Raw genomic sequence first — 24603 nt, 5'->3', positions numbered from 1 at the left:
TAAGTAGCCCACCTGCCGCAACTAAGGAGCCCACCTGCCGCAACTAAGGAGCCCACCTGCCGCAACTAAGACCTGGTGCAACCAAATAAATAAATAAAATAATTTTTTTAAATAGATTTTTTTTTATAAAAGAATTTCTTTTGTGACCTTGGCTGTAGCATAACCTGCTATCACCCAAATACTAATCACCCAAGTACCTAACCCTTGACACAAAGGGAACCACAGTTCACAGTTTGGTGTCAGCTGACTGCAGTGGTGTTTTGGGTTGTAGTTTGTTGCATTCTTCAGGAAGTAAAGGCATTTCCTGAAGGCCCACAAAAGCCAGCAGGTGTATTGGTAAGTATTAATACAATATAACATGTAGGTATGGGTTGTACCAGGCGGGGACAGAAAATGCCTTAGCAAGACTTAATTTTGACTATTTTGAACAGTAGTTCAGCTGCTCAGCTTATTAACTTCCTCACTGACAGTGTCAAGGCATTTTCACCATCAACATGAATGGCATTTATGCTATCTATTGAGTCTGGGAATGTATAAATAAATGTGCATCACTAAAACTCAAATTCCTTTTTCTCCCACTGAAAATATTTTATTTTTATTTTGTCCCTCAATTATCTGGATAATCCTCATCGCTTCATTTTGTTGCAAATGTGCTGTCTTTAAGACCTGCTGATTAAAACAGATGTTATTGGGGATGGTAAAGGAACTGATAACTGATCAGAAGTGCTTACTTTCCTTTGCAAAGGTCTTCATCGATTCCCCTTCCTCCACTAAATGGGGGGCAGGGGGGCGCTGTGTGAGGATGGGTGGGAGATTGCAGTTTGCTTCATCATCCTTGACTCCCCTCTCAGACCTCTCCTTTCAGTCCTGGTCTTTACTATTCTCATCGACGTGGCTCAGATGGAAGACATCAGCCCCCTGCCACACAAAAGGGAGGCACCAAAGAGCATCTTTTGCACTTGCCAAGTTCATCCCATGCCTGTGGAGATCATTAGAATCAGCTCCAAGTGCACTTCTGCATTCACTCACTCACTCAGTCATTCATTCAACAACCATACCCACCATGCTTTATAACTATGGGGGATATAAATCTGAAGAAGATTGGCCGCTGTCCTTAAGCTGTTCGAAATCTAATGGGGAAAATAAAATTTATATTCAGATCATTCTAATACAGGACAGAGGGTAAGAAGGGCCGCCTATAGCAAGATAACCAAATTGCCATGAGGGTACAGAGAAGGGAATAAATCCTCCGTCTGAGTGATGTAGGAGAACATCATTGTAACATCACGTAAGGCGGCTTACAAAACTGAGTCTTCAACATGTGAGACCTCAGAGATTAAGGAAAGGTCCTCAGACAGCGTGAAAGGCATGAGTAACGGCAGGGAGGCAAGAAAGTATACAGGGTCAGTTTGGGGCACAAAAAGCAAGTGGCCCTGTTTGGCAGGTGTACAGAATATCGGAAGACGAGGAAATGAAGGGAAAGGGATTGACCTTGGGGAGACCAACTTACACTCAGGAAGATTTTTTCCATACCATGGTTTCTAGGTTTCCAGGTGAGTGGACCACCACTATTTCCTTCCTAATATAGTGCAATATCGTTTATATATATTACCCTGTTTAGGGGCATTTATTTCTTTACTGGTTCTTTCCAATAGTAAACAAAGCACTGAGGAATATTGTGGTACATGAGTATTCACACATATCTGTACTGTTTCCTTAGAATATATTCCTAGAAGTACTGATGAGCTGTAGCACATGGACTGTCCTCCAGCTATGATGAACCAAGAAGTACTTCACAGGCAGAAGGAAGAAGCCTGTTCTTGCCATCCTCCCCAACACTTGGGAGCCATTTAAAATCTTTATCGATTTGATAAGCCAAAAACAGTTATTGTATTACTGTTCAAATTTTCATCTTTTTAATCACTAATGAGGCTAAATATTTTTACCAAATATTAGTGGCCACATAGCCAACATATAAAATCCTTTAAATTGGATTTTATTAGTAAGAAGTGAACTAAAAAGAATGCATCAGATTCATTTTCATTTTGCTTCCTAAAATGAGATTGTAAAACTTATTGATCTCGAAACTACACTGCCTGGAAAATAAGGGAGGGTGCCCTGATTTTCACATTGATTGCATCTACCCTCATCTTCTGTCTTCATCTGACTGTGAACAGCTGGCCTTTGAAAATTGGCCATGAAATAATGCATTGCACCGCACGGCCCCAGTTGTACGCCTTATCTTAGGCTCTTTGAACCTTGACCTCCTTTGCTTCCAGCTCTTTGAAGCCTCATTCAAATTTATTCTCCTCTAAAGGCATGTATCATATTTTGCTTCAAATAGGTACTTATCTTTCCCTTCTACTAGGTTATAAGCTTCCTTGAGAGCAAGTTACTTTGTCATATTCAGGTTCTCCCACAATGCCTAAAATCTGCCTCCACTATTTTCAAATGGAAATAAATGTAACAGCTTAAAAAGTATTTCCTTTTCTTGAAAACAATTTTCTTTTGTCGTCATTGGGATCTCTTATTCTTGGAAAAACTCCTCCACACACACAAAAAAATCTCAAAAAAGATATAACCAAATTAAATAGCACAATGAATTAAACAATGCCTTTAATACGTAAGTAACACCTGAGGAGGATATTTTCTCCCTTCTAGAAACTTTCCCCTTTGTGGGTCAGCTGTAACTGAATCACTGAATTATTTTGTATTCCAGTGGATGTAAGCACATACATATTTTTAAGGTACTTATCTTTTGATTCACAAATAAATTTGGATTATTTTACATATTTAAGGAATATTGAATTAGTTTCTAGACAATGCATGTTTTATTTTTCCACTGAAAAGATTCCCCTCTGTTGAGCACAGGGTTTCTGAAAGGGGATCTTAATAGCATACTTAGCAAAGGAATAGTTGCCAGCTGACCAGCTATTGATTTAATGTTCCATCATTTCCATGGTTCAATCACGCCTACCATGGTGAATCAGATGGAGCATCCTCAATGAACCAGTAAATGAGCAATTTCCCCCACCAAACGGGTATGTTTCCTGGGTGGCAAAGGCATACATAACTTATCACAAACAATGTGAGGCTCCACTGCAGCATTGATTTACCTTGGATCATCCAGCCTTCTGTTTTCGGTAATGGTTTATTCTTCTAATTGGCACTCGCCACACACCAGTTTTTTGTTTAAATGTTTGGGTATGTGATCTATCTCTGCTTGAGGTCAGGGACCATTTCTCTGACACTTTATCATTTTCTATGGTATATACAGGGTGGTCAATAAATATATGTCAAAAGAGAATCACATGTGAACACAGAATGGAGACAGAGTTTGCTACACGCCTGTGGTCCTCAACCCTGGATTTCCATCACGGTAACCTCAGGATCTTTTTCAAAAACACCCAGGCCCCATGCCAGAGCTGTGGATTCATTTGGTCTGAGGTAGGCTCTGATCATCCTACCCAGACCCTATGTTTTAAAGTTTTCACAGGTAATTGTAATGGACAGCTAGGGCTGAGAATCACTGCTATAAGCCATTGTGATACAAGAAGGCAGGCAGGCAGATCGGCAAGAGGTCTAATCCGTAGGACCAATTTGTTTTCTCTCAGAGCAGTGCTTCTCAAAGCCTGGTCTCAGGATGGCAGCATCAGCATCATCCTGCAACCTGTTAGAAATGCAAATTCTCAGTTCCTCCCCAGACCTAGAGAATCAGAAACCCTGTGAGTGAGGTCCAGCCCTCCAGGTGAATCTGATGCCTGTTTGGGAACCACCACAATAGAGAAATATGTTGAACTAAAAATGACAATGTTGTGAATGTCTTAGGGAAATTGACTTCAAGAATATTCAACTCAAAGCTTCAGGTTATGCTTTATGAAACAACTCTCTGGTCGATAGTTCATCTTAGTATTATTTTCGACACATGTGAAAAACACTCTGTAAGACCTGAAAGTGGAAATGACTGCAGATGACATTCCTTACAGAGAAACACTTGGCCTGAAGGAGGGAAGCAACCACATCTCAACCAGCTCCTGTCCCACTGCTCTATGCTTTGTGGTGGCCCTCAATGCTTGGGCAAGAGATCTGTTACTCAACTTCAGTTTCCACTCATTGTAAAATCAAAGGCAGAAGGAAATTCAAACCACGGGCCCAACTTTCTAACCAGGTTTGCAGAGCTCCTCAAGAAGCCAGGGTCAGAAGTAGGTGTTCATTTGCTCCCAGACTTGGGATGTGAATGTAGAATGAGAACGTCCTCAACCTGTCTTCCGAAATGTGCTTCCCCATGTGCTTCCTCAAGGGCTCCACAATGGATCTGACTCAGCCTCGGAGGGGGAGCGGCCCGAGGGGTAGTGGCAGTTGGTGGTGGCTAAGGGAAGTGACAAAGGGAAACTTGGGGGTGAGTGGCAACAGCAGAAGTGGTGACACATGATGTGGTGAGGGGTGATGCCTTGACTGTCACACCCCACCGTGGCAGGCACCATCTTTGCCACACCTTTATCTGGGATCCATTAAAGGGATAGGCAGATTTGGTTTACTGGTTTCAAAATGATTACAGGCCTGACATAAAATAAGATTGGTAATTTGGACCCATGAGCAGATTTCTCCAAGTACGATCCTTGTGCTGCCCACACTGAAATCACTGGAAGGCACTTGCTGAAGTTGTAGCTTCCTGGACCCCACCCCGAACCTACTGAATCAGCATTTCTGAGGGTAGGAGGTCCAGAAACCTTCACATTAAACAAGTCTCTCAGGTGGCTCTGATACAGGAGGTCCTCAAGAGCTGACTTTCACAAAGCTGCCCGAACATAATTTTGTTGACTTGAAATTTGAAGTTACTTAACATTCAATGATGACTCTATGCAAGGAACTACAGAAGATACAGAAATGTCTTAAGGTACAGTCCCTTACAAAGAGGAATTAACCACAAGAGTAGTAGTGGTAATAGTGGTAGCAGTAGCAGTGGCAGTAGTAGTGATAGATAAACAAATACACATTAAATTGTAACAGGGTAGAATGAGGTAGGGAAAGTGCCAAGGAAGGCCTGTGAGCATTCAAATTAGAAAGATTAAAACTCAGAGTTCAGGAAAGGCTTTCGGAAGGAGGTGGCATTTCAGATTTGAATAACTTTTTTTCCTAAAATAGGAATACATGTCTAACGGTAGGTTGTGTTAACTTGTAGACATCTGAGATCATTCTCGGGAAAATGGGGAGGATTTCAACAGGAAGGGGAAAGATAGGGATTCCAGGAAAGGGAACAGCATAAGCAGTGCTGTGCATTGACCAATATTTTTGCCTTCTCTGAATTTGCTCCTAATAAGAATCCTCAAGGGCCTTAGAGTTAAGAAGCTGGGTTCCCTTTCAGGCTAGCTGATGCTAATTTACATTTATTGTGTCCAGTGATTTTTTTGGTAATTTTTTCTGGTTCCATAATGTGTATAAAATTGGGGTATCAAATAATTAGACAAATAATGATAAAGCATAATGCTGATTTAAGGGAAGAGTATAGCTGTCTGCAGTTCACTTTAAAATGCATCAAAAAAATAAGGTAGGATGATAGAGGGATGGATAGATGAAGAGATACACGATAAACAAGCTTAATAAAATGGTAACGGTAGAATCTAGGTAACGGGTATACGGGTATTCCCTGTAAAACTTCTTCCAACTTGGCTGTGTGTTTGAAATTTTTCATAACAAAACTTGGGGCGGAGGGGTTGGGGTGGGGATGTTCTGCTTCCACAGGTCGTGTGACCTTGAGCAAGTTTCTACTTCACTGTCTTGGCTTCACTTTGCTCAGCTATCAAGGGGGTTGAACTACTTAATCTCCAAGTTCTCTTCTGGTTCCCAAATTCTCTCATTCCCTCTGCCTTTCTGGCAGGGAATAGAAGAGTTACTATTACTACCACAGAGAGGCAGTCATCTAACCTACCATAACTCAGCTCAACTGATAAAGGTAGTTAATCTTCCTCCTAGCATGGCAGGGCTGACCTAACTCAGACCCAGACAGAGTTACACCGCCGTCTGTGGTTCTAGAGCAGGTGCCGAGAGAGTCGGACCTTGAAATGTGTTTTGAAACCGACCACCTGTTACTGTGATTGTGTGGCTGTTTTCCTGGCTTATGGGATTTTACTTCAGCTGTTGTTCTCAGGCGAGAGTTTATTTCCTCTAGGAATCACCTCGTTCACTGGCCCTAAACTTAGCATTTGTGCGCAGGGATCTTCCGGAGGCTGATTCAACTCTGCAACACTGAGTATTCTGGCAAAAGTCCTGAAGTCACTCGCAGACTTGAGTAACAGTTTTCTCAGCTGGAGATGGCAGGGGGGGGGGGGGGCGCGGAGGTGTTGAAAGAATTCTCTTTCAAGTCTTTTGTCACAGATAATCATATTTTTGAATTTTGCTTCGGGGAGAAGGATTGAAAGGATCAGATTTATAGTAGCTCCTGACTTTTTCTTTCCCTGCTAACAGACGGCATTGTGCTGAGTCAGCACTTCCCTGGCCTTCATTGCTTCGCCGAAAATTCTTATGCCTATAAAATTTTACTGCAAGTTAAAAACTTGTCAGATGAAGATTCGATTGTTCTCTGACAGACTGAAGGGAATGATACAGTTTTGGAACTAGAATGGACTTTAGTGATTAACTAGTCCAACCCTTCATTTTAGAACTGAGGCACGTGAAGCTCCGTGACATTATTATAAAGAGACTTGCTCAAGGTCATAAACCTTGTTAAGGACTGAGCTAGAAATCTACTTATATTAACAGAGTGTAGTCTATAAAGGAAAAATAACAATAACAACAAAAAAGCTTAAAAAGCCGTGCTTATAAATATTAAGTTATTTTCTTTAAAAAAAAAAAAAAGGTCATGGTGTTCTAGTTTCCTATCGCTGCCTAACAAACCACCACAAAACTGAGTGGCTTCAAAGAACAATGTACTATTATCTGTCATGGTTCCGTGAGAGAGAACAACGCTTGGCTCCTCTAGGCAGTTCCCACTTGGGGTGTTCGGTGCTGTTGCCATCAGATGGTGGCCGGGGCCGGATACCTAAGAAGGCATCTTTACTCACACGTCTGGTACCTGAACTGAGATGGCAGGGAAAGCTGGGGCTGGTCAAACATCTCTTTCTCTCCATGAGGATAGGCTGGGCTTCTCACAACCTGGTGGTTCCAGGGAGTCAGATCTCTTACATGGCAGCTGGCTTCCCCCCCTGAACAAACATTTCAGGTGGACATTGTGAGGCTTCTTATGAACCAACTTCTGCTACATGTTATTGGTTACATAGGACCAGCCTAGATACATGGGAGGTGGATTATAAAAGGGCATGAATACCAGGAGGCAGGGCTCACTGGGGACCATCTTTGGAGACTACCTACCACACATGATATCACCACTACTCTTCAGAGATAAATGTTTTAATATTTTGCAAACAAAGAGTGAGAAGTCATTCTAAAACCTATGGCTTATGCTAGGGTAACTCTAGGGACCACATGGGATAGGTAGAAGAACACAGAGTTTGGAGTTAGAAAAGCCTGAATTCAACGCCAAGCACTAACATTTACTAACTGAGACCTCAAGCAAGTTATTTAATTGCTTAGAGACTTGAGTTTCAACATGTACATAATTAGAATAACATTTACTTCAAAGTATTATCTTTAAAAACTAGATAAATAATGGGTGTTAAAAGCTCTTTACACATAATAGTTGCTCAATACATTTTAGTTCCTCTTACGCTCAGCCATGTTTGGAATCCAGAAATCTAGCCAGGTATTCATTGAACGTATGTTTGTTTGTCTGACTGACCAGGTTCTGTGCCACAAGGTGGTGATTCAAATGTTAATAAGACATGTTCCCTTCCTTCAAGGAGCTCATGCTTTGATGAGGGAGAAGAAAGTATAAACATGCACACAACCTAGTGAGAGGGGTACTACAATGAAGGCAGACTACATGCTAGTTTGGGAGCACAAAGGAGGGAACAGTCCACACCAAAGAGGAGTCCTCAGGGAAGTCTTCACAGAGAAGAGAATAATGAGCAGTCTTTAGATTTATTTAGGGCCATTTGCACATGTTCACAGAAAAGTTAGTTTACCCTAACAAATGACAAGACAGCTCCCCCTCAGTGAGTCCCTGGCCTAAACATCCCACCCACCACCCCCACATGCAGGGGGTGGAAAGAGAAAATCAGTAGAGCAGAGTAGCATGTGCAAAGGCACAGAAGCACAAGACATGATGAAGAGTGAAAGCAGTTGGGTTACACTGAAGCAAGGAACAGTGGGAAATGAAGTAGAAGTATAGATAAGGGGGCCACCTTGGAAGCCATCATGGTGGCCTAAGCAAGAGATGATGAAGGCCTGAGGTAGAGCTGCAGTGGAGATGAAGAGGAGGAGAGGGATTACAGAGATGTAAGGCTGAAATGAAAAGACTGCTTGACTATCCACAGGGAGGAAGAAAGGAATCCAGAGGCAATGCTTAGATTTTTGGCTGGGACATAGACTGTGTCCAGGAGGAAGAATGGGTGACGTGGTAATGAATTTGGTTTTGGACACTCCAAGTTTGAGGAGTCTGCAGGACATTCAGAACAGAATTATTCCACATGTAGTTGAATTTAGGAGTCTGGAGTTTGTGGAGTTGGTTGGGCAGGAGAGAAAGATTTGGGAGTTACCTGACAATTTGGAGAAGTTCATCTTTTCTAGGCTAGCCAGGTAAGTAAATGATGTCTGAGGTTGAAAAAGATTGCTTAAACAGCTGTAGCTTTGGGCTTGAAAATTTTTGTTCTTTTTCTAAAATTTTCTTCTTAATTAGAAGATGTAAGTAAAGGAAAGGAAGCAGAGCAGTTGGTAAAGGACTGCAGGAGTACACCAAATAGGTCATATATCTTACAACACCCTCAGCAGAAAAGAATTATTTTTTAATTCCTGCATCTCAAACTAAAAAACCCCACCAAACCTTAATTGATGGTCCATTTAGCTAATTCCATAATAATCACAACTAAATCATATACCAAAAACAGCCCATTGTCATTGGATTTGATTCTCCCTAGCTTATAAGGGTAGCAAACAGAGTTAGGGTCTAATAAAAGTGACATAATTATTGAGACTTTGGTTTAACTATTTTCACTAAAGACTAACCATTTGTAATTACTCTTCTCAAGACTCTATAACAGCAGCACATTAGAAATGAGGGGCTATGTATTCTAACTCCCATTCCTCTATTCTCTAGCATAATTGGTTATCAAACTATTCGGAGTTTCAGATTCTCCTAGGAAGTTTCTTTCTTTTTTTAAATCAGGATTTCAGAGCCTCAGCCCCAGTGATTCTCATTCAGTAGGTCTGGGGTAGAGCCCAGGTATCTGCAATTTTAACAAGTTCCCCAGATGATTCGGATGAAACCACAGGCAAACGGAATCATTTCTTAGGGCTCAGTTTCCTCATCTATAAAATCTATAAAATGGCAATGACACCTGCCTTGTCTACTTCTCAGGGCTTTACTGAAGTCCAGAAATATGGTGATATATGTGAAAGGGCTTTGAACATTGCAGGTTCTCTATACAGGTAAGATGTTGGTATTTTCTGGGGCGGTGCATCAGAATCACCTGGAGGCCTTGTTAAGCCGGATTGCTGGATTTAACAATTTAATTGTAAGTTGCTGAATCAGGGTTTCTGGTTCAGTATGTCTGGGGTGGGGGCTTAGAATCTGTCCTTCTATCAAGTTCTCAGGGGGATGCTGATGCTGCTGGTCCGGGGACCAGGTTTGAGAACCAGTGATCTGGAACTCAAAAACATAGCTGTTGAGTTGGTTTGGAGGTTTCCTCCTCTTACCTTAGAATTGTCTGGGCATAGGTACTCACTGTTCATGATCCCCAAAACTTTATTCATTAATAAATATTTAGGGGAATTCCCTGGCAGTCCAGTGGTTAGGACTCGGCACTTTCACTGCCAGGGCCCGGGTTCGATCCCTGGTCGGGAAGGTAAGATCCCGCAAGCCACGTGGCACAGCCAAAAAATACGATTTAAAAAAAATAAATTAAAATAAAATAAGTAAATATTTACTGAACACATTTGATGTGCCAGGCGTTGTTTTGGGCACTGAAAATACAACCCTCAACAAAACAGACCCAAACATGAATTAATAAAATGATTCCAGATAACAATAAGTGCCAATAAAAATATACAACAGGGTAATGGGATAGAGAGTGGCTGGGTTGAGGGTGGTTCTTCATATAGAGTAGCTGGGGAAGCCTCCTCTAAGGAAGTAACATTTAAGCCGACACGGCAATGAAATAAAGGAGCTAACCACATACTAAGAGGGGGCAAGAGCAATCCAGGAAGAGGGAACAGTGAGTGCCAAAGCTCAGAGGCCAGAACTAGTGAATGATCAGTAATGTGGGAGGAGACTGGAGAAGCAGGCGGGCTAGAGATTGTAGGATCCTGCAGGCCTTGGTGGCATGAATTATGAGTCAGGTCTGTAGTGTGATACAGACCAGCCCTTTCCAAATTTTAATTTGCATGCAAATCACTGAAGATCCCCTTAAATGCAGACTCTGACTCAGTAGTCATAGGGTAGGGCCTAAGAGTCTGCATTTCTACCAAGCTAGCTGCTGCTGCTACTGCTGCTGGAATCCAGACCACACTTTGCATAGCAAGAGCACAGAAGAAAATGTTAGGAAGTAAATAGGTTCTGTCATCCTTCATTGAGGGAGAAGTGGTATTTTCCCTGGGAGTATGGATGAAAGTTAAAGGGAATGGTAGAAGATGGGGAACTGAGGAAAAAATCATGATGTTGGGGAATTCCAGACACTAAAAATTATTCAGAAGTATCTACTGTGTACAGATAAAAAGTTTAAAAGACTGTCACCAAAATAAAGAATCTAGATAAAATACGAATTCTCTTGGTAGTTTATTTAGAAGCAGCTAGAATAGATTTCCAGGATGAGTTTGCCCAAGTTGACTGCTGCTGCTCCATCCTAGGCCCCCAACAGCCCTGCTATCCCCCGCTTGCAAAAGCAGTGATGGTTTCCACTACCTCTGCAACGTTCTGCGGCTCCCCGTGACTACTGCCCACAGCCAGAGCTCACAGCTGCCTGCCACATTCTCTCCAACCCTGTTAACCAATGTTGCCAGCCTTTCTCCCTCCATCCACTTGGAAAGGACCCAGGACTTGGCTGGGGTGAGAGGGGAAGCAGAGGACCAAGGACAGCAGGGAGAAGAGGGTACTGAAGATGCCTGTTGCCTCTACAGGACTGCCTGCTGTGTAGCCTTGGAAATAACAGTCAGAATCTGCTTCCCCTCTTCCCCACCACTCCCGCTCTCCCGCAGGGGCGGGAACTGAGTAGTTTTATGTTATAAACCATATGGCTTTTTCTTTTAAGGAATAATCTTCCTCAAATGCATACAGAAGTACAGCACAGTGAAAAAAAAAAATCTTAAGTAAAATCGGATGCCTCTTTGCGTAAACTTCTATACCATACGATAGATCTCTTGTTATCATAAGCACGTGTTTCCCCCAAATTTCCTGTTTTTTAGATGATTTGTGAATTGAAAATTTTGTCCATGGAAGGAAAGCCACATTATTGAAGCTGTAAACAATAGAATGACTATGGCTTTAATCCTTTGAATAAGGCTTTGTTTCCCATTGACCGAAAACTTCCTAAAGGAAGGAAAGCTAGGAACATTCAGGAAGGATTTGTATTTTATTCTACAACAGCTTTGTGAAAGGGGAAAATCATGTGGAAACCTTAGATTCCCTTTCCTGGTTGATGGGCATCAGAACACACAGCCGTACTGGGCTCCGGTTGCAGACGGTAGCTCCCTGCCCACCAAAGACTTCCTGACCCCAGTGCCAGCTTTGTTTTGTTGTTGTCACACTGACACCAACAGACATTCATCCTGTGCCAGAGTTTCATACATTCCCCGGACACACTAGGAACAGGTGCACCCACCATTTATCTCAACTTATTTACACAGATCAAAAAATGTTTCCCTAACATAGTCTATTGCATACTCCATAATTCATGGATTATCTGTTAATTAAAGAGATGTAATAATAACAATTGCAAAATTAGTCATCATCCATTGAACTCTTAAATTACTTTAAATCCCCTCCCCCAGGACTGTATTTTCATTTACTTTATACACCAACAATCATTTTCTTTAAAAACTAAATTAGAATCAGGGAATTATACTCAATATCTTGTAATAACCTATAATAGAAAAGAATCTGAAAGAGAATATATATATATTCAGCCATATATATACATATACATATATATATATATATAACTGAATCACTTTGCTGTACACCTGAAACTAACACAACATTGTAAGTCAACTCCAATAAATTTTTTTTTTGAAAATTAGGACATATTACAAGAAACGAGCAAACATTAAACTTAATAGTAAAATGTTGACACTTTCTGTATTAAAAAAAAAAGTGTTATCAATTAGCAGAATCATCCTTACAGTTTAGGGGAGAGGGTCTGCAGATAAGAGAAGCTGGCCTTAAATCCCAAAATGCTGATGTGGCCATCTCTGCTTTGTGTGGATTCTGTGCTGGAGGCATAAATTACAGAGCCCAGTGCACGGGCTGTCAGGCCCCATTGCAGAAGCCAAAAGGGCCTCTCAGACACCTGCCCCTTCTGAGATTCTGAGTGATATCGGGGATTTATTAATCCCCACTGAATGAAGAATACCACACACACCCCTTGTGGGCATCAGCCCTTAGGGCTTTGCGTCAGGTATGTGTCTGGGGATGTAATTTAGATATTCGTCATCCTGAGAATTACGTTTCAGGGAGCAAATCCTCATTATAGGTCTGCTCCATAAGTGACTTCCCAGAGACAGAAGGTGCAGCTGAGGTTAGCCTTTGGTCTTTGTCAGCTGTAATTAGAGAAGGCAACACCTCTTCATCCACATGGTCCTCCTGTCTTTACGGCATTACCTGTGTCAGCGGGAATAGCCAGCCTCCCACTCTGTTAGGGACACACTGGGGAAAAGAGACTGGCTGAAAGACGGGATCCATTTCCAGTGCTTTCCAGAGCTGTGCCTGCTTTGTCTTAAGTCAGGGAAGTCCTCCAAGTTACTTTCAGTAGAAGAAAAGATTTAAAAGGCTGTTTCTATATTAGAGTTTTTTAGTCTTTTGTCTAAGCACGGACCCTTCTGAGAGTCTGTTGATAATTATGAATCATTTCCCCCCCAAAAGTGCACATACGTGTAGACACACAAAACATTGCATACTATTTCAAGGGGGTCACGGACTCTTGGAGACCAGGAAACCTTAGATTAAGAACATGTGATCGAGACTGAGATACTTTTTAAACTTATAGAAGTTAGTTTCATAACCATATATTTCATAACCACTTTTCTAAAATAAATTGTGGCAGTTGTCTTTTTCCTGAGTGAACACTGTATAGCAGAGCATGAAACACCAGCTCCAACCTTTGCAGCTTATACTCCATTCTAAGGCCGCATGGTAGTTCATGGTTATCTACATGTCCGTACATACGGTGTATGGAAATAATAGGTACCCTGATGGTTGCTTGGTATACATGACGCCAAGAACTTTGCCTATAGGACTTATTTATTCCTCATAACAACCACACAAGGTAAATATCACTAATCCATTCTACAGCTAAGGACACTGATGCTCAGAGAAGAAAGCAACTTTCCCAAAGCCACACAGCAGTTAAGCAGCAGAGATGAGGCTCTGGCTCCAGAAACTGTTTGTCTCCAAAGGCCTTCCTCTGAATATGGCATGAGATCACAGACCTACCCAATTTTATAATTAGCTTTTTTATTTCCCTCAGAGTTCTTGAGGCAGTTATCAGGCAGACAGGGAGGAGCAGGACTTTAAGGCTATTTGAAGCAAAACCACACCCCTTCCTCGCAGTGCCATCTCTAGAACGGCTGCCTAGCAGGAACCTGAAGGCGGTCGTCCAGTTGGAAAGTGGCACTGGGAGCTCATCCTAAGGCTGCAGTCACATAAGAAACTCAGAAGCTTCTTCCCACTTTAAGGCTGGCTGGCACGGCTTTGGCTGCCCCTGGCCTCTGTTATAAGAAGAAGTAGCTGTTCCCTCCTTCACTCTGAAGGGTGCTGAAGGACTCTGTGCTGCACTCCCATGTGGCTCTCCCCATCCGAGTGTAAAGAGCTCCGCCCCACGCCGGCACCGCCTAGGTCCTCCCCGCCAGCTCTGCTTCTCTGCCATCTCCTCAGGGTCGCTGCCTGCCTGTCACTCTGCTGCCCTCTCTGGTGGCCACATGGGGACGAGGAACCCGTGAAAACTGAGCAAATAGGCTATCCTACCCTGAATTGTGAATGTAGAAATAGTCAAGCATTTAGACTTTTCTAACATTACGCTTTTCCAAGTGTAAGTGGCAGCATGGGGCACAGCCCAGAGTCTAGTATAAGTGAGTGAGGCAATCAAAGCCTGAAAGGACTTTCTTAATTAAAGTACAAGGATCAAGTAACATAAGTGAAAGAAACTCCACTCACCTAAGTCACTTTAGGGATAACCTGATGAGCTTGAGGCACCATTTGTGGGAGGCAGTATATCAGTGGCTAAGTATGCGGCTCTGGAATCTGATGCTTGGGTTCTGCTGGTGATTCCATCACTTGCTGTTGGACTTTGTACAACTTACTTCACCTCTCTGTGTCTTGCTTTTCCCATCTGTAAAATGGAGATAATAATAGCACCCGGATCAAAAAGTTTTCTGGAGGTGAAATATATTAATAAATATATTATACTTAAGACAGTTCCTGGCATATGATAAGTATTCAAAAAGTGTTATGACTATTATGATTATCATTTGGCCATTTTCATAATCAATGAAGGGTGAACTATTTTGTCCATAGAGCCAAAAGGAGATTGTGAAGACCCAGAAAGTAAGTTATACTTCTTGCAGAGGTCTGGAGGTGGTGAGGTAAGCAAATGAACTTGGTGCAAGGCCTCAAAACAAGGTGATTAGAGCCCCAGTGGTCCAGTTAGGTACTGCTGCATTACAAACCACCAAAAATACAGTGGTTTAAAAAAGCAACAATTTATTATTTCTCATGTTTCTATGGGCTCATCAGGCAGTTCTAGTTCAGAGCGTTGGCTAGGGTCCTGAGATGGCTGGAATGTCCAAAATGGCCTCATTCACATCCCAACTGGGAACTCAGCAAGGGTTGTTGGTCAATGTCTTTGGTTTTCCTCCAGGAAGCCTCTTCTCATGGCTTCTTGGGCTTCCTCACAGCATGGCAGCTGGTTCTAAGAAAGAACATTCCAAGACATGAAGGCAGAACCTGCAGATTTCTCAAGGCCCAGCCTTGGAGGTTGTGCAGCATCATTTCTGCTGTATCCTATTGGTCAGAATAAATCACTGGCCAGTCTAGATTCACAGGGAGTGAGAATAACCTCTACTTCTTCATAAGGGAGTAAGTAGCACAGTCACACTGCAAAAGAACATATGGGATGAGAGATACTGTCGCTGCCATCTTCAGAAACATGATCTACCACAGCTCAGGGAATAGGAACTAGATTTCCTTAACAACGTTTGGATTGAGTGACTCAATTAGGAAGACCAGTCTGAGTTTGGATCAGAGCTACCCGTTGAAAGGAGAAGTAAATGGAATTAAGTGTTTTAGTTTAGCGTAACTTGTTTATAAGCTACTTAAAGTTCGTTTGGGTATAAAGTCATATTCAGAAACATTAATGAGAATAGATAAAGGACATTAGGCTAGAGAACATAATTATCAGTGAAGAACATTTTTAAAAGAAAAAATATTTTCCTTAAAGAAGAGGTAGATGATAAAACCACATGCTCCCTGAATAGTGACAACAGTGAACTTATAGTGAAAAACTGTATTATGTTAAAGTGAACAAAGCAGAAAACAACAAAAGGGCACCTGAATAATGAACAGGAACAAAGAGCAAGAGGCCCATGAGAATTCTGTAATTGCCATTACTGAGAATTTGATTGTTTCCCCACCTCCTACCTCATGTACAGGTCTTTTAAAAGTGCAAAATACTTTATAATTGTTTTGTATTTTACATTTCACTTTATTGCAGGGAGGGAGTTTAAGGCCTTTATAGAATTTCTGGATATTGCTACAGTCAAACATGGAATTACAAAATAAGATTGGAGATAATCTAGCCAAATGAATTATTATTTACCCTGAACTCTCCAGTTCCCCACAGTTGTACAGAGTCTGGTCTTTGAGATAATGTGATAATGGATAATGTGGAAAAGGCAACAGCAGAAAGATTTTGGTAGATTTTTCAATGTTGGGGAGAAGAGAAAGCAATAAGGAATGGCACCAAGATTTGGGGCCCAGACGATAAATGAATGGCTATGTTTCCTAGAGTGATTAAGAAGGAAAACAGAAGGGAAAGTGAATTGTGTACTGCAGGGGAAGATTACAAAAATAAGTTTGTGACTGAAAGAATATTTTAAGGCAAAGTAGCAGCTAGCCAGCATTTTCAGAACATACTGATATCCCTGGCTTACTTCTATTTGGGAAAGGGCTCCCACTCATTCTCTTTATATGGGACTATAACTTTTTATTATTCATTTTACTGTTTGTCATTTATTGAGTTGTTTCTACCCAGTGTATTTACAACTCACATAAAATACAGAAGACGATCAAATATACAGAAACAAGATGGGGAAATGCAACTCACCCAGTGAAAATATCATTAGTATCTAGTGGCAGCTGCACACCATAAAACAATTGGAATCATCTCAGAAGACAAATGAAAAACAAGGGAAATGTGTATCTAGATGCCTCAATGGAAAACTTTTTTTTTTTAATAGAAGCTAGTTTTAAATGGGCCATCAGGGAAAGAGGATAAGTTGTCTAAGTGAGAAACTAGACAATCCATCAAGAACAGAATGCAAAGAAGAGAAAAAGGTAAAGTTCTCATGGGAACAGGATATAAAATTGATGACAGTGGGCCTTCATAGAGGATGAAGAGCAACATAACAATGTGTGCTATGTATTATTTGCATAAACTCCAAAGAACTTGGCACCATCTATGTTTTTCACATCATAATCATAAACCAGTAAGTAAGAAAAAAAGGGTTCAAGCAGCCAAACTAGGGGTGGGAGTATTCAACTTTACTCAAGGGAGTCCTCAGGTCCTCACTCTACAAGTAATTCCAATAAGCTTGGCTACTATCTTTTTCCAAACCCAACCATTTAAAATGAGATTCAGATTCAACATCTACATGTTTTCCACTATAATAATAGTTCATACTTCTTGAGCATTAACTATGCACCAGGCACTGTTCTAAATTCTATCTGGATGGACTTATTTATCACTATAGCAACCTCAGAGATAAGGACTAGGATTATGCCCATTTTACAGATGAGGCGATTAAAACACAGACAGGTTTTTTAAAGTACCCAAAATCACACAACTAGTAAGTGGTAGAGTTGGGATATGCACCCAGGCTAGTCAGGTTCCTACATCCTGAACAACTAGGCCAGCCCCTCTCAAAGCTGAGTGCACATCAGAATCATCCAAAAGGCTTTTAAAACACAGAGTGCTGAACTCCACCCTCAAAGTTTCTGATGTTAGAAGGTCTGAGATAGGGCTGGAGACTTTACATGTCTAACAAGTTCCCAGGTATATTAGTTAGCTTGGGCTGCCAAAACAAAGTACCACAAACTAGGTGGCTTAAAAAACAAAACTTTCGAAGACGGCGGACTAGGAGGACATTGAATTCGTGTCTCTGCACAACTAGGGCACCTACCAGGCACTGGTGGGGGACCACGGACACCTAAGAGGACGGGAGGAACCCCCGGCGACCGGCTTGCTGGATCTTGGTTCCCAGGCAAGAGGTTGGGCCTGAGCTCCTGTGGTGGGAGCTCTGAGTCCCAACCACTGGACTAGCAGAGAACCTCAGACCCCAGGGAATATTAATCGGACTGAGGCCTCCCAGAGGTCCTAATCTCAGCACCAAGACCTGGCTCTATCCAACTGCCTGCAAACTCCAGTGCTGGACGCCTCAGGCCAAACAACCAGTAAGACAGGAATACAGCCCCACACATAAAACAAACAAACAAACAAACAATGAAACGACAAAAAAATAGGTTACAGAGGAAGGAGCAAGGTAAAAACCTTCAAGACCAAATAAATGAAGATGAAATAGGCAAACTACCTGAAAAAGAATTCAGAGTAATGATAGTAAATATGATCCAAAATCTCAGAAACAGAATGGAGAAAATACAAGAAACATTTAACAAGGATCTAAAAGAACTAAAGAGCAAACAAACAGTGATGAACAACACAATAACTGAAATTAAAAATACTCTAGAAGGAATCAATAGCAGAATAACTGAGGTAGAAGAAAGGATAAGTGAGCTGGAAGATAAAATGGTGGAAATAACTGCCAGGGAGCAGAATGAAGAAAAAAGAATGAAAAGAATTGAGGACAGTCTCAGTGACCTCTGGGACAACATTAAATGCACCAACATTCAAATTATAGGGGTCCCAGAAGAAGAAGAGAACAAGAAAGGGCCTGAGAAAATATGTGAAGAGATTATAGTCAAAAACTCCCCTAACATGGGAACAGAAATAGTCAATCAAGTCCAGGAAGCACAGAGAGTCCCATACAGGATAAACCCAAAGAGAAACATGCTGAGACACATATTAATCAAACTATCAAAAATTAAATATAAAGAAAATATATTAAAAGCAGCAAGGGAAAAGCAACAAATAACATAAAGGGAATCCCCATAAGGTTAACAGCTGATCTTTCAGCAGAAACTCTGCAAGCCAGAAGGGAGTGGCAGGACATATTTAAAGTGATAAAAGGGAAAAACCTACAACCAAGATTACTCTACCCAGCAAGGATCCCATTCAGATTTGACGGAGAAATTAAAACCTTTACAGACAAGCAAAAGTTCAGAGAATTCAGTACCACCAAACCAGCTTTACAACAAACGCTAAAGGAACTTCTCTAGGCAGGAAACACAAGAGAAGGAAAAGACCTACAAAAACACACCCAAAACAATTAAGAAAATGGTAATAGGAACACACATATCAATAATTACCTTAATGTAAATGGATTAAATGCTCCAACCAAAAGACATAGACTGGCTGAATGGATACAAAAACAAGACCCGTATACATGCTGTCTACAAGAGACCCACTTCAGACCTAGGGACACATACAGACTGAAAGTGAGGGGATGGAAAAAGATATTCCATGCAAATGGAAATCAAAAGAAAGCTAGAGTAGCAATTCTCATATCAGACAAAATAGACTTCAAAACAAAGACTATTACAAGAGACAAAGAAGAACGCTACATAATGATCAAGGGATCAATCCAAGAAGAAGATATAACAACTGTAAATATTTATGCACCCAACACAGGAGCACCTCAATGCATAAGGCAAATGCTAACAGCCATAAAAGGGGAAATCGACAGCAACACAATCATAGTAGGGAAATTTAACACCCCACTTTCACCAATGGACAGATCATCCAAAATGAAAATAAATAAGGAAACACAAGCTTTAAATGATACATTAAACAAGATGGACTTAATTGATATTTATAGGACATTCCATCCAAAAACAACAGAATACACTTTCTTCTCAAGTGCTCAAGGAACATTCTCCAGGATAGACCATATCCTGGGTCACAAATCAAGGCTTGGTAAATTTAAGAAAATTGAAATCGTATTAAGTATCTTTTCCAAAAACAACGCTATGAAACTAGATATCAATTACAGGAAAAAAAACTGTAAAAAATACAAACACATGGAGGCTAAATAATACGTTACTAAATAACCAAGAGATCACTGAAGAAATCAAAGAGGAAATCAAAAAATACCTAAAAACAAATGACAATGAAAACATGACGACACAAAACCAATAGGATGCAGCAAAAGCAGTTCTCAGAGGGAAGTTTATAGCAATACAATCCTACCTCAAGAAACAAGAAACATCTCAAATAAACAATCTAACCTTATACCTAAAGCAATTAAAGAAAGAAGAACAAAAATATACAAAGTCAGTAAAAGGAAAGAAATCATAAAAAGCAGATCAGAATTAAATGAAAAGGAAATGAAGGAAACAATAGCAAAGATCAATAAAACTAAAAGCTGGTTCTTTGAGAAGATAAACAAAATTGATAAACCATTAGCCAGACTCATCAAGAGAAAAAGGGAGAAGACTCAAATCAATAGAATTAGAAATGAAAAAGAAGTAACAACTGACACTGCAGAAATACTAAGGATCATGAGAGATTACTACAGGCAAAAATATGCCAATAAAATGGACAACCTGGAAGAAATGGACAAATTCTTAGAAAAGCACAACCTTCCAAGACTGAATCATGAAGAAATAGAAAATATGAACAGACCAATCACAAGCACTGAAATTGAAACTGTGATTAAAAATATTCCAACAAACGAAAGCCCAGGACCAGATGGCTTCACAGGTGAATTCTAACAAACATTTAGAGAAGAGCTAACACCTATCCTTCTCAAACTCTTCCAAAATATAGCAGGGGGAGGAACACTCCCAAACTCATTCTACAAGGCCACCATCACCCTGATACCAAAACCAGACAAAGATGTCACAAAGAAAGAAAACTACAGGCCAATATCACTGATGCACATAGAGGCAAAAATCCTCAACAAAATACTAGCAAACAGAATCCAACAGCACATTAAAAGGATCATACACCATGATCAAGTGGGGTTTACCCCAGGAATGCAAGGATTCTTCAATATATGCAAATCAATCAATGTGATACACCATATTAACAAATTGAAGGATAAAAACCATATGATCACCTCAATAGATGCAGAAAAAGCTTTTGACAAAATTCAACACCTATTTATGATAAAAGCTCTCCAGAAAGTAGGCATAGAGGGAACCTACCTCAACATAATAAAGGCCACATAAGACAAACCCACAGGCAACATTGTTCTCAATGGTGAAAAACTGAAACCATTCTCTCTCAGATCAGGAACAAGACAATGATGACCACTCTCACCACTATTATTCAACATAGTTTTGGAAGTCCTAGCCATGGCAATCAGAGAAGAAAAATAAATAAAAGGAATACAAATTGGAAAAGAAGAAGTAAAACCTCATGTGAGGGAAATACTATTATCCTCATTTTCTCGAGAAAACTGAGAATTAGAGATGTTAAATGACTTTCCTCAAATCACACGGCTGGTGTAGTGGACACTATTGGCTGTACTATTACTACTATGATCTGTTCCTACTCACAACACTTCTGACACCAAATGTATGGGTTTGCCATACCAAGCAACTTCCTGCAGACACCAGTTGGGTGTCCTGCAATTCAATTCAATTCTGACACTATCTGGAGTTAGCACAAGTTAAGGGCTCAGTTCCACAAGGCTGCTCCCCACTTCAGATACCAGTTGTAAGTAGTGGGTTCCCAGGTTACTCACACTTCTGTCTCATGGCTACAAATCAGTGGTTCCTATGACCCTCTCCTCAGTTTTTGTTTTTGTTTTTTAAATTACCCTTCACATTTTATATACTTTTAAATTTATTATTATTATTTTTTGGCTGCATTGGTCTTCGTTGCTGCATGCAGGCTTTTTTTTTACCTCTAGTTGCGGCGAGCAGGGGCTACTGTTCGTTGCAGTGCATGGGCTTCTCACTGCGGTGGCTTCTCTTGTTGCGGAGCATGGGCTCTAGGCATGTGGGCTTCAACAGTTGTGGCACACTGGCTCAGTAGTTGTGGCTCACGGGCTCTAGAGCACAGGCTAAGTAGTTGTGGCGCACAGGCTTAGCTGCTCCGCAGCATGTGGAATCTTCCCGGACCAGGGCTTGAACCCGTGTCCCCTGCATTGGCAGGCGGATTCCTAACCACTGTGTCACCAGGGAAGCTCCCCCCTCCTCAGTTCTGATAATTTGCTATAATGGCTCACAGAGCTCAGGGAAGCATTTTACTTACTATTACTGTTTTATTACAAAGGATATTATAAAGGATCCAATTGAACAGAACCGGATGAAGCAGTACATAGGGCAAGGTCCAGAAGGATCCTGAGCACAGGCGCTTCTGTCCCCATGGAGTTGGGTTGCACCACCCTCCTGGCACATGGATGTGTTCACCAAGCCTGAAGCTATCCAGACCCCTTCATTTAGGGTTTTTATGGAGGTTCCATTAGTAGGCATGATGGATTAAATCACCGGCCGTTGGTGATTAACTCAATCCCCAGACCCTCTCCCCTCCCCAGAGGTCGGGATGGGGGTGAAAGTGAGGCTGGAAGTTCCAACCCTCTAATCACCTGGTTGGTTCCCCTGGCAACCAGCCCCCATCCTGGAACTACCTAGGGGCTTTCAGCCACCTATCACCTCATTAACATACACTCAGGTGTGGTTGAAAGGGGCTTGCTATGAATAACAAAAGACACTCCTATCACCTCTATCACTCAGGAAATTCCAAGGATATTAGTAGTTCTGTGCCAGGAACCAAAGATGAAGATCAAATATATATTTCTTACTCTGTCACAATATGACAACTGTCTACTCAGCATGCCTTCTCCCCTTCCTCCTTTCTAACAGAATCCGATTTTGTTTAGTATCTCTCTCTCTCCCATCTATCCATGTGCTACCACGGAGGCAACACTCCCAATCCATCCCAGTAACTGGTTCAGGCATGTAATCTAATTTTGGTCAATTAAATGTGAAGGAAAGTTTCATGCAGGGATTTTGAGGAAAGGTTTCTGTGTTTAAGAGAGAACAAAATCCGATGCTGTCATGACTGGATGTGATGCCTGAATTAGCTGCAGCCATCCTGCCACCAGGCTAAGGATGAAACCTGCAGAACTGAGAAAAAGAAAGAACTGCTCAGTCCTTGATGACATTGCTGAATGGCTGGATCAACCAAACCTGAGTTCTCCCTTCCTCTAAACTCTGTACTATGTGAGCAATATGTTCCTTACCGTTGGAAACAGCCTGAGTCAGGTTTCTCTTCCTTGCAGCTAAAGGCATCCTATCTGATTCAGGTGGGAAAGAAGGGTGCTAAGATTTGAATTACACGTAGTCATGAGAGAAGTAATAGCAGAAAGCAGGACAACAAGGCTAGAGCCAGAATAAATTTGCAATACAAGAACTCAAAAAGCTTGGCAACTCACAAAAGGACAAATATTGCATGATTCCACTCATATGAAATACCTAAAATATTAATAGTTAAAATCATGAAAACAGAGACTAGCATGATGGTTTCCGGGGAACTGGGGAGGGGGAAATGGTGAGTTGTTTTTTGATGAGCATAGAGTTTCAGTTTTACAAGATGAAAAAGTTCTATAGATCCATTATGCAACAATGTGAGGTAGGGGCAAGATGGCGGAAGAGTAAGACGTGGAGATCACCTTCCTTCCCACAGATACAGTAGAAATACATCTACACGTGGAACTGCTCCTACAGAACACCCACTGAACGCTGGCAGAAGACGTCAGACCTCCCAAAAGGCAAGAAAATCCCCACGTACTTGGCTGTGTGGATGAAAGGCTCTTGGTGCTCCAGCCAGGCATCAGGGCTGTGCCTCTGAGGTGGGAGAGCCAACTTCAGGACACTGGTCCACAAGAGACCTCCCAGCTCCACGTAATACCAAACGGCGAAAATCTCTCAGAGATCTCCATCTCAACATCAAGACCCAGCTTCACTCAACAACCAGCAAGCTACAGCTACAGTGCTGGACACCCTATGCCAAACAACTAGCAAGACAGGAACACAGCCCCATCCATTAGCAGAGAGGCTGCCTAAAATCATAATAAGGCCACAGACACCCCAAAACACACCACCAGACGTGGACGTGCCCACCAGAAAGACAAGATCCAACCTCATCCACCAGAACACAGGCACTAGTCCCCTCCACCAGGAAGCCTACACAACCCACTGAACCAACCTTAGCCACTGGGGACAGATACCAAAAACAACGGGAACTACGAACCCGCAGCCTGTGAAAAGGAGACCCCAAACACAGTAAGATAAGCAAAATGAGAAGACAAAAAAACACACAGCAGGTGAAGGAGCAGGGTCAAAACACACCAGACCTAACAAATGAAGAGGAAATAGGCAGTCTACCTGAAAAAGAATTCAGAATAATGATAGTAAAGATGATCCAAAATCTTGGAAATAGAATAGACAAATTGCAAGAAACATTTAACAAGGATGTAGAAGAACTAAAGAGGAACCAAGCAACGATGAAAAACACAATAAATGAAATTAAAAATACTCTAGACGGGATCAATAGCAGAATAACTGAGGCAGAAGAACGGATAAGTGACCTGGAAGATAAAATAGTGGAAGTAACTACTGCAGAGCAGAATAAAGAAAAAAGAATGAAAAGAACTGAGGACAGTCTCAGAGACCTCTGGGACAACATTAAACGCACCAACATTCGAATTATAGGAGTCCCAGAAGAAGAAGAGAAAAAGAAAGGGACTGAGAAAATATTTGAAGAGATTATAGTTGAAAACTTCCCTAATATGGGAAAGGAAATAGTTAATCAAGTCCAGGAAGCACAGAGAGTCCCATACAGGATAAATCCAAGGAGAAACACGCCAAGACACATATTAATCAAACTATCAAAAATTAAATATAAAGAAAACATATTAAAAGCAGCAAGGGAAAAA

At 41.3% G+C, this 24603-nt stretch overlaps 1 protein-coding gene across 2 annotated transcripts in view; it reads right to left on the bottom strand.

Annotated features, from left to right (window-relative positions):
* The window catches only part of LOC309662762 (uncharacterized protein), a 254989-nt gene that overhangs the window by 218620 nt on the left and 11766 nt on the right, over positions 1-24603 (bottom strand). Inside the window, exon 2 of one of the 2 annotated variants that reach the window (XR_014264930.1) lies at positions 14480-14654. The gene's annotated coding sequence lies outside the window, so the exon portion shown is untranslated. Of the gene's footprint in view, positions 1-14479; positions 23600-24603 lie in introns of those variants that run through there. The other variant, XR_014264931.1, reaches the window with a different exon arrangement.

The sequence above is a fragment of the Balaenoptera physalus genome, assembly GCF_965194825.1.
Source record: "Balaenoptera physalus genome assembly, chromosome: 6".
NCBI lineage: Eukaryota > Metazoa > Chordata > Mammalia > Artiodactyla > Balaenopteridae > Balaenoptera > Balaenoptera physalus.
This window is presented reverse-complemented; position numbering and strand designations above follow the sequence as displayed.